A 10,070-nucleotide genomic window follows, 5' to 3' on the forward strand; every position below is an offset into this window, starting at 1 on the left:
GTAATGAGACCCTGTCTCAAAATCATAAAATGGTGTCACTATCTGCACACTGATGACTCTTGCAGTAGGGTCCCCGGCTCAGAGGCTGAGTTCATCAAAGAGGCAACAGAAGCCTCCTGCCTCTGCCCTCCCCCCTGCAAACACACGACCCACCTACTCTGGCACTGAGAGCTTCAGACCCGCTGAACTCCCTTAGGGATTTCCTATATTAGACCTCTGCCTGGTTGGTGTTTGCCTATAGCAGACCAAACCTCTCAGTCTCCAGCTGAAGAGAACCGGAGCAGGACCAGGCAGGGCCTAGAGATAGGGGAGGGCAAGCTGAGGGAGGGCCAGGCCAGTGGAGAAAACCATGGGGGCGGGGCAGGAGGGAGAGGAAGAGAATCAGAAGCAACCACAAGAAAAACAGGACAAAGAGAAAGAGCTGGGAAGCCCCAGGACACACAAAACATAGCTTCATACACTGATGTGAACAAGTACCCACTGGGTGGGAAATAATGCTTTCTCCAGAGAGCAAATAATGCCCCGCATCAATTCCTACTCATTGACTTTCCTGTCGATCTATATTGCCTTCTGCCCGTGCATCCCTCTATCCCACCAGCCTCTTCTTCACTGAGAGATTGCAAATGGACCCTGAATAGAGCCAAGAGCAAAGAGTCACCTCCCCCAAGCCCTGAAAGGCCCCAGGGAAGAAGTTCTGCGTACTTGGTCCTGCAGCTCTGAAACCATACATAATTGAGGCTTCGGAGTCAAGAAGAGCTGACCCTCTTGCTTATACAGGTAACCTTTAGGGATCCACGAGATAAATTGAATATTGAAGGTCCCCACAGGTTCACATCTTAAATGTTTAGTCTTCCAGTTGGGAGCACTATTTAGGAAGGCTATGGGCACTTTAAGAGGTAAGGCTCAGTGAAGGAAGTTGATCATGGAGGACATGGAGTTGGAGGTGGAGGATGCTGGGGGGTGAGGGGACAGGGATAACACTTCCTGGCCTGCTCTTTACTTCCCAGATGTCTGAGAAGTGATTGGCTCTCTTACACCGTAGGTCCTCGCCAGGATAATGTTCCACCCAAGCATATGGGCACCAAGTGATAAGCAGCTGAACCTGCTGAAACTAAGAGTCAAAATTAAGTCCCCACTTTATGTATCGGTATTGGGTATTTTGGACACGGTGATAGAAAAAGGCAGAGGTCTTTCAGAAGCCCACAAGGAGTTCTTGAACACCTCTTTCAGGCTGTCTCTGACACATCGAGACTCTAGAGAGGGGTTGGTGGTCCAGCCCAGAAAAGCTTCTGGAGGTAGAACCTATACTGGGGCCTAAGTTTCTGTGTTCTCCTCTCCCCACCCTTCTCTTCGGACTCGAGTCTTCTAGAAAGAGAACTCCCCAACCCCCTACCCCCAGTCATAGGTGTGGTGGCTGCCCTGGGCCCAGAGAGTGAAGCTCTAGTTGGAACATACTGACCGAGGAGGCACTGGAAATAGGTTTTCTGTCCTTGGAGAGCTGCACAGAGAGACTTTTTCAGGCAAAGATAACTTCATCCAGACTGAAAGGCATTTTATTTTGTTTTCTGTTTTCAAATAGCCACCCACTTTTTAAACCCATAGAACAAAGTGGAAGTCTGAAGTCAGAGAGGAAGACAAGGAATGGCTCAGGGTGTATCTGTGGCTTGGGGATGCAAAGACCTGCTTCTCTGATCCTGGGCTGCCTGTTGAAAATGTTTTCATTTCTCCATAGTATCACATTGGGTTTTTTTTCATTATTTCCCTTTAAAAAGCTTCTTTGTTGCAGTAGAGATTGAACTTTGTTGCAGTAGAGATTGAACTTGGCTTTATGCATGCTAGGTAAGCGTTCTACCACTGAGCAAGATGTCTGGTCCTTCATATTACCACATCTTAAGAAGAAATGTATACAACGAAGAAATTTTAGGCTCATTTTCTCAAAATTTTCCCAACCTAAGACAATTTAAGATGCAGGAGTTTGTCCTGACCCACACTCTTACAGATCAATGAACTCTTAAATAAAAGCCATTAGGGGACCACCTCGAGTCCTTGCTTCAAATGGACCACATGTGTAGAGAGCACTATCAAGTCCACCCTATGGTATAACTCACACACCTGCAATATGGACTCAGTGAGGTTAAGTGACTTGCCAAGTATCACATAGCTAGTAAGTATGGGAGCCATTCTTCACACCAGGTGCCACATGGCCCCAGAGGTTTGGTCCCTTAAATCTGGCTGCCATGAGAGAAGTAGGGATGGAGGAAGAACTGGGGCAGGGGGACTGGAAGAGGGGGAGTGACTGCCCCTGCCACAAAAGCTGCCAACTCCAGCCCACATTTCAGGGTTAAGTTTTCCACAGCACCCGTTGCCATGACAATAGGAGCTCTTGTCACCATTTGAAAACCCAGAAGAGGAAAATAAGAGGATTCGGCTCTTTGACTCAAGAGCTGACCAGTTCTGCAAGATAAACTCAGTCTGGCCCTTGAATCAGGATTAGAAATTGGAGACAGGTAATGGCACTCGTAGGCCACGGAATCATTAGCTTCTTGCTCTGAGAAATTCAGCTCACTTTGCAGACATGATCTCATTCTCCTCCACAGGCTTTCTGTGAGAAGCCAGAGAAGGAATGACGACCATCCCTATAGAGTCACCCCAAGAGCTGGAGACCTCACACACACACACACACACACACACACACACACACACACACACAACACTGACAAGCACAGATATCTGAACACCCCTCCAACTCCTGCTTGGCTCTGAAAATAAGCAGGAATTTAATTGAGAGTCTTGGTTTGACTCATCAAGCTTACAAGATGGAGAAACAGTGATGCAAGTAGAGACCATTAGAGCTGAGGGGACAACTCTGACCCAAGACCCATCCCCAGCACAGCACACACGCCATCTATGTGGCCAGACAAGCCCAAGAAATTAAGTAAATGGAAGAGAGAGATGTTAATACCCTCATTTAAAGTCACCTATATATAAGTATCAGGGCTACCCTCCCTGTTATCAGTGAGGGTCAGCTTTCACACATACCTATACAATACTCGAAGTACCTTTTCTTTAGAGCTTTAATATGAAGCCTCTGGGAAGTGATTCAGTCATGGGGGTGGAGCCTCATCAATGGAATTAGCACCCTCCTATAAGAGGCCCCGAGAACAGATGAAGTGAGGAATGCTTGTAATCTGATCACTTGGAAGGCTAAAACAGGACAGTCACTGGTTCAAAGCTAGCCTGGACTACATAGTAATGGTCTATATAATAATAATTAATAATAGTAATAACAGAGCCAGATATGATAATACATGCCAAATAATCCCAGCACTTGGAAGGAGGGTAGAATCAAGGCCACCTTGGCTAATTCAAGGTTAGCTTGACAAGGTTATCTCACAAGTAAATAAATAGAGGCTGAAGAGTTGGCTCAGTGGTTAAGAGCACTTGTTGCTCTTACAGAGGACCCAGGTTCAATTCCCAGCACTCACATGACAGCTTACAGCCACCCATAACTCCAGTCCCAGGGAATCTGATGCATACAAAAGACTCAGAAGAGAGGCTAGAATGTCAAGTAAGGATCCTGTGACCCTCCACATTCCTCCTCCTATGAGGCTATGTTAATGTCCAACCTGGCCACTGTGGATCTTTTACAAGCAGGCCCAGCTGATGTGATGAAGATGACACCCCCTTCCTTTGGAGGATCTCACTCAACAGCAGGAGAGATCCTGGAAGTGTTCTGCAGTTGAGTTGACTGTGGTTCAGGTTTTGTTCAACTCAGTGACTAGACAAGAACCCTTGGAAAGAAAGGCTGAGTTGTACTCCGTGTAGCATACACTCGTTGAGGCTGTTACAGTGCTCCTGGGTAATCTAGTTCTGTTTCATTGCTCCAAATCGGCTAGCTAACACCTTGCACTGCTGCTGTCTCCACGAAATGGCAATGGCCGTGGGAGATGGGCATCTAACAGAATTACTACTGAGCCAGAGAGATGGCTCAGTGGCTAGGGTGCTTGGGGCACAAACCTGACGGCCTGAATCCTATTCCTCAGACCCTACATAATGGTAGGAGAGATCCACTCCACGAAGTTGTTTCAGACTTCCAAATACGCATGTTTGCACACGTGAGCAGGCACGCACGCACGCGCGCACACACAAGATGCATAATAATGACAAATAACTTTTTAATAATCTGTACTGCCAATGACAGACAGGATCTACACCCTCCTCATCTATTGTTGCCTCCAAATTTCCTTTCTTTTCTAGGTTGGCTTAATGGAAAACTAATATCCTAGTGTGACAGATCTTCTCTTATTGTCCAAAGAATTATTAACACCTCCCACGACCTGGTTCCATAGTTAAAAGTGGCTTTTTGCCTTTCTGTGGACTCCCCACAACCAAGGACATGAAAGTGTCTCAGTACTTGCATTTGGGGTGTGCTCAATATGATTTGTGTGTGCGTGCATTCGCGTGCATGTGTGTATGTGTGTTTCAACATGGGTTTATGAACAGAGGACCACTGTGAAAGCCATTCCTTAGGCAAAACACACCTATTGCTGCTGCTGCTTCTCCTCCTCCTCCTCTTCCTCCTCTTTCTCCTTTTCCTCCTCCTCTCTTCTTCTTTTTCTTCTTCTTTTTCTTCTTCTTTTTCTTCTTCTTTTTCTCCTTCTTCTCCTTCTTCTCCTTCTTCTCCTTCTCCTCCTCCTCTTCCTTCCCCTTCTTCCCCTTCCCCTTCCCCTTCCCCTTCTTCCCCTTCCCCTTCCCCTTCTTCCCCTTCCCCTTCCCCTTCTTCCCCTTCCCCTTCTTCCCCTTCCCCTTCCCCTTCTTCCCCTTCCCCTTCTTCCCCTTCTTCCCCTTCTTCCTCTTCCCCTTCTTCCCCTTCCCCTTCCCCTTCCCGTTCCCGTTCCCCTTCCCGTTCCCCTTCCCCTTCCCCTTCCCCTTCCCCTTCCCCTTCCCCTTCCCCTTCCCCTTCCCCTTCCCCTTCCCCTTCCCCTTCCCCTTCCCCTTCCCCTTCCCCTTCTCCTTCTCCTTCTTCTTCAGACATTGCCTCTCACTAGCCTGAGATTCACCAACTAGAGTAGACTAGCTGGCCAGTGAGCCTCATAGATCCCCTTGTCTCTGTCTTCCAGAGTTGAGCTATGAGTATGTGTCTGCCACAACACTTAGCTTTTTGTCCCCGTGGTTCCTGGGCATCTTCAGATTCTTGTGCACATGACAAGCTGAACCATGTCCCCTCATTTTATTTTTAAACAAAATTTTAGTGTGTGTGTGTGTGTGTGTGTGTGTGTGTGTGTGTGTGTGTGTGTGTGTGTGTGATGTGTAAACAGGTGTACATTTGACATTTCATGCATGTGGAGATCAGAAGACAACTTGAGGGAATCAGTTCTCTCTTTACATCATATGAGTCCCCAAGCATCAAACCCCAGGCTTTCCAGCTTGTCAGCAGGCAATTTGCCCACTGAACCATCTCACCAGCTTCAGTCTGATTTACTGGATTTTATCACTAGATCTATTAGGAGTATGGATGTGTCTTCCTGCAGCTTCTTTTGTCTTTAGTTTCTGTATCTGTTCTTTCTACCTAGTAGTGTATCAGTTGTCTATCTAAGAGTATGGAGAATCAAGCAGCTGCTAAATGTGGCTTCCTTTACTTTCCACCACCCCTGGGAGGCAAGCAATACTCCAGAGACAAAAACAGGAAGACTTCTTTCCAGCTAACAGAGCATCCGGCAGAAAAACTTGCAGAGAAAGCTGGACATCCCACCTCTCTGTGTGTCCCAAGGGGACAATTAGTAACTGTAGTCCCAAGGTATGTATAATCTCTGTCCCCAAAGATGGACTCCAAGCAATGAAAAGGTGCCACTCCTTGACAAAGTTCTCCTCTGGTAGGAGCTTAATTCTAGGAAACTAAAGAATATCTTTCCTCCCAAAACAAACAAAATTATACTAGTAAGAAGTTCCCATTTGCAACTATTAGTGACACAGAGGAGAAATACCACAAAAGGTGGTTAAGATAAATCTGAGCTGGACACAGTGATTTGAGACTGGGATCCAGCATTTGAGAGATGGAGGCAGGAGGATCAAGGAGTTCAAGGCCATTCTCTGCTAATAATGAACTCAAGGCTAACCTGGGAGACATGGGACCCTGTCTCAAAAATGAATGAGGCTAGGAGCGGCTGAGATGGCTTACTGGTTAAGAACACATCTTGGTCTTGCAAAGGACCCCAGCTCAGTTCCTAGCACTCACATCTGACAGCTCATAATCAACTGGAACTCTAGCACCAGGGGACCAATGTCATTTTCTGGCCTTCTCAGGAGCCTCCACTCACTTGCACAAAAATAACATCAGTTTTTTTATGATGGTTCTGTGTATGTAATTATAAAGTCTCAAGCGAGTAGGTTTTGCCTTCTAAGCATCACCACTTAGTGTGACCTCACACATATGGCAGAGAATACCAGGAATGAGACTCCCACTCCCTTGAAGACTAAACAATGACATCTTCCCTGAAAGCTCCAAAGGAAAGATCCGCTCATACAAAGATGCGGTGACAACGCGTGGAAGGAACATGAAGGTAACTGGAGGATGGATGGAGATTCCTTATACAGCTCCATGGGCATCTGCAACTTTCTGAGATGTTCAGCTAGTACAGAAGGGTGTAGGGGTCATTAGCCACTTCCCACAGCGTTGTGGCCATCTGGTAAACCAAGGATGTCACTCTGAGTGCCCCTAACTTGTTAAATTAGTGCAAGAAAAAAATAAAAGTAATAATAAAAAGGAAAAATAAAGAAAATAGTATAAAAAATTAGTGGAAGAAGGAAAAAAAAGACTTTTCATGTGCAAAAAGAACCAAAGCCACATTTGCTGGCAACCATTGGCCTGGCACCATGATCTTCTTCATCCCACGGCAGGCTGGGCTTGACACTCCACAGTGTCAGGGGAACTAGAAATGCTGGCTCCTTTCCATCTGAGACTTAGTAGGGACTGATTTTAATTGTCCTGTCCTACTCCAGTTAGATAATTTCCTGTAAGGGTTTCCATTTGTATGTAACATATGCTCCCCTGAAACTTGAAAAAGTTATGTGACCTGCACAAGGTTGCTGAAGAATCAGAACTACGCCCACAATGACCTTCCACGGGTGCACACTCAATTTTTCTTTACTGTTGTATTACTTGGAGTTTTACTGCTGTGAACAGACACCATGACCAAGGCATCTCTTATAAAGAACAACATTTAATTGAGGCTGGCTCACAGGTTCAGAGGTTTAGTGCGTTTCCTTGGGACTACTATTATTAGTTGTCCCCTTTGAAGATACAGAGAAGTGGGATGTCCATCCCTCTCTGCCCGGTTTTCTGACCCATGCTCTTTTAGCTAGGACAATGTCTTCCTCCTTTTGACGCTGGAGTATTGCCAGCTTTATGTGGAAATCAGAGAGCCTGGGTTCCATAAGGAGAAAAAGCATGCTTAGACCTAAAGAAATAGATTAGGAAGCCAGGAAGTGGTAGTGCACACCTTTAATTCCAGGACTTGGGAGGTTGAGGCAGGTGGATTTCTGAGTTCAAGGCCAGTCTGGTCTACAGAGTGAGTTCCAGGACAGCCAGCCCTACACATAGAAACCCTGTCAATAAAAGCCAAAATGGGGATGGGGGAGAGAGGTAGAGGGAGGAAGGGAGAGGAAGGCAGGGAAGGGAAAAGGAGGGAGGCGGAAGGAAAAGAGGGAGAGAGAAAACATAGGTGTAAGATGGGGAAGGAGCAGAAAGGCTGCAAGATTCTCTCCTCTGTCTTATAGAATAAGACAGAAAGGGCTGGAGAAAGCACATACTTATTCCAAGCCTGTGGGAAAACCCAAAGGAGTGTGGGTGAGATGCCTGGGTGCTGAACCTCTTTAACACTCGTGTTCCCATCTTCCTGCATGATTTGCCAAGGACAGAGACTCAAAGATTCAGGACTCCCTAGTGTAAACAGCGACAGGCAGCCTCCAGGGTGCTGTCTTCGGTGCTGAAGTGGCGCAGCTTGGCGCCTGGAACAGGCAGACGCAGCAAGGACATTCCCAAGCTACTCCATGCCCCACTTCCAATTTAGCTTTGGAGTCAGAGCAATCCTCCGCCTTGGAACTTGGCTGCTATTTTTCAGAACTGGGGCAAATTCTCTTACATCCCCTCTTGTTCCTCTACTCCCGCCACTTAACTCAGCTCTCAGAGACACAGGAAGAATTTTGAAGCTTCAAGGACTATATCAGGGACAGGGAGGTGGTTCAGTGGGTAATGGCACCTGCTGCCAAGCCTGACACCCTGGGCTTGATTTCTAGAAACCACATTGTGGAAGAGAGAACCAACCTTCACAAATTGTGCTGACTTATACACAGGCACTGTGGCCTACACCAGTGTACACACACACACACACACACACACACACCACAAATTTTAGGTCTATAAAAAACATTTAAGAACTGTATCAGCCAAGCTACCATGCCAGATGACTGGCCATTCACATCCCAAAAATCCACTCTCTGCCTTCCTTTCCCTCCGGGTGACTCCCCAGACCCCTTGTCTCCAGTGCAACTCTCCCACACCAAGCCTCTTAAACAGCTCACTTTTCAGGCCCAGGAGAAAGCCTAGGAGACCTTTATGAAAGCCAGTGTTCAGGAAATTGTAGGGGATGCTGCCGCTGGAGACAACAAAGGGAGAGGTTTGTCAAGGTCTATAATTCACAGTCGTGGGCAGCTTTCTGTTGTTCTTCACATGACAGGGCTGGTTACCATCATCATCATGGGAATTGTTAAAAGGGAAATGCACTTAATTTATCACAAGCCAAGATTAAAATACCCTAATTAGAATGAAACACAAGGATTATCAAGGCATAGATCCTAGTCTGGAAATATCCCCAAACTAGTTTGGGACATGGCAAACCAACCATCTGCATACCAAGAGTCCAACTAGGTTTCCTGGGAACCTGGAGACTATCTCAAGGACCTAGAAGTGGATCTAGGAAAGACATTTGTAGGGCTCACAAAGGGGAAATTAAAAGCTCAAGTTATGTCCACGTGTCTGTTGCTTTTGTTTTGAAGTTCTGAGGCTTAACCCACAAAGTGTGTCCATCCTAAACAAGTGACCATGAGCTACAGTCCCAGGCAAAAACAGAGGTTTTGAGACTAGAAGACCACATTCTAAGTCCTGATCTGACTCTATGTCACTTGCATATGACATGGCCCCCGCAGATTTATATGTCTAGACACTTGGTACGCCATGGGTGGCACTTTGTGGGGGTAGGATCTCTAGGACTGTGACCTAAGTATCAGAAGTCAATTGTAGAGGGTGGGCCTTAAAGCAGATAGACACTTCTGGTCCTGGTCTGGCTGCCTACTTCCTGATCCACCAAGACAGCAGTTCTCAACATGTAGGCCCCAACCCTTTGGGAGGGGCGCATATCAGATATTTACATTGTGATGTATAGCGGTAGCAAAATCACAGCTATTAAGTAGCAACAAAAATAATGTTATGGTTGGGGATCACCATAACATGAGGAGCTGTATTAAAGGGTCACAGCTTTAGGAAGGCTGAGAAGCACTACACCAAGACAAGTCTAAGCTCCCACAGTCCCATCAAGTATTCTGGTGCAAAGAGGAAAGAAGAAATGAATACAGTGGACTCTTAAAAGAACCACCTTTAACTTTACGTTCCTTATCCTATAGTGAGAATGACACACACAGCAAACTTGACTACTTTTCAGATGCGTTGGTAAGATATAAAAGTGCACCCTACCTTGGGGCTGGAGAGATAGCTCAGCAGTTAAGCGCACTGACTGCTCTTCCAAAGCTCCTGAGTTCAAATCCTAGTAACCATATGGTGGCTCACAACCATCTGTAATGAGACCTGATGCCCTCTTCTGGGGTGTCTGAAGACAGCTACAGTGTACTTACATATAATAAATAAATCTTTAAAGAAAAATTTTAAAAGTGCACTATACCAATGCAAACCACAGTTAAATGAAGGGGAAGCATTTTCTGACTGTCCAGTTGCAATGTCTACACTCGGATGTAAGAGGCATGAGGGCAGCCTGGGTCCTCCTAGCAGGCAAGCAATG

Source organism: Mus caroli, unplaced genomic scaffold, assembly GCF_978045245.1.
Source record: "Mus caroli unplaced genomic scaffold, Mus_caroli_1 scaffold_12, whole genome shotgun sequence".
NCBI lineage: Eukaryota > Metazoa > Chordata > Mammalia > Rodentia > Muridae > Mus > Mus caroli.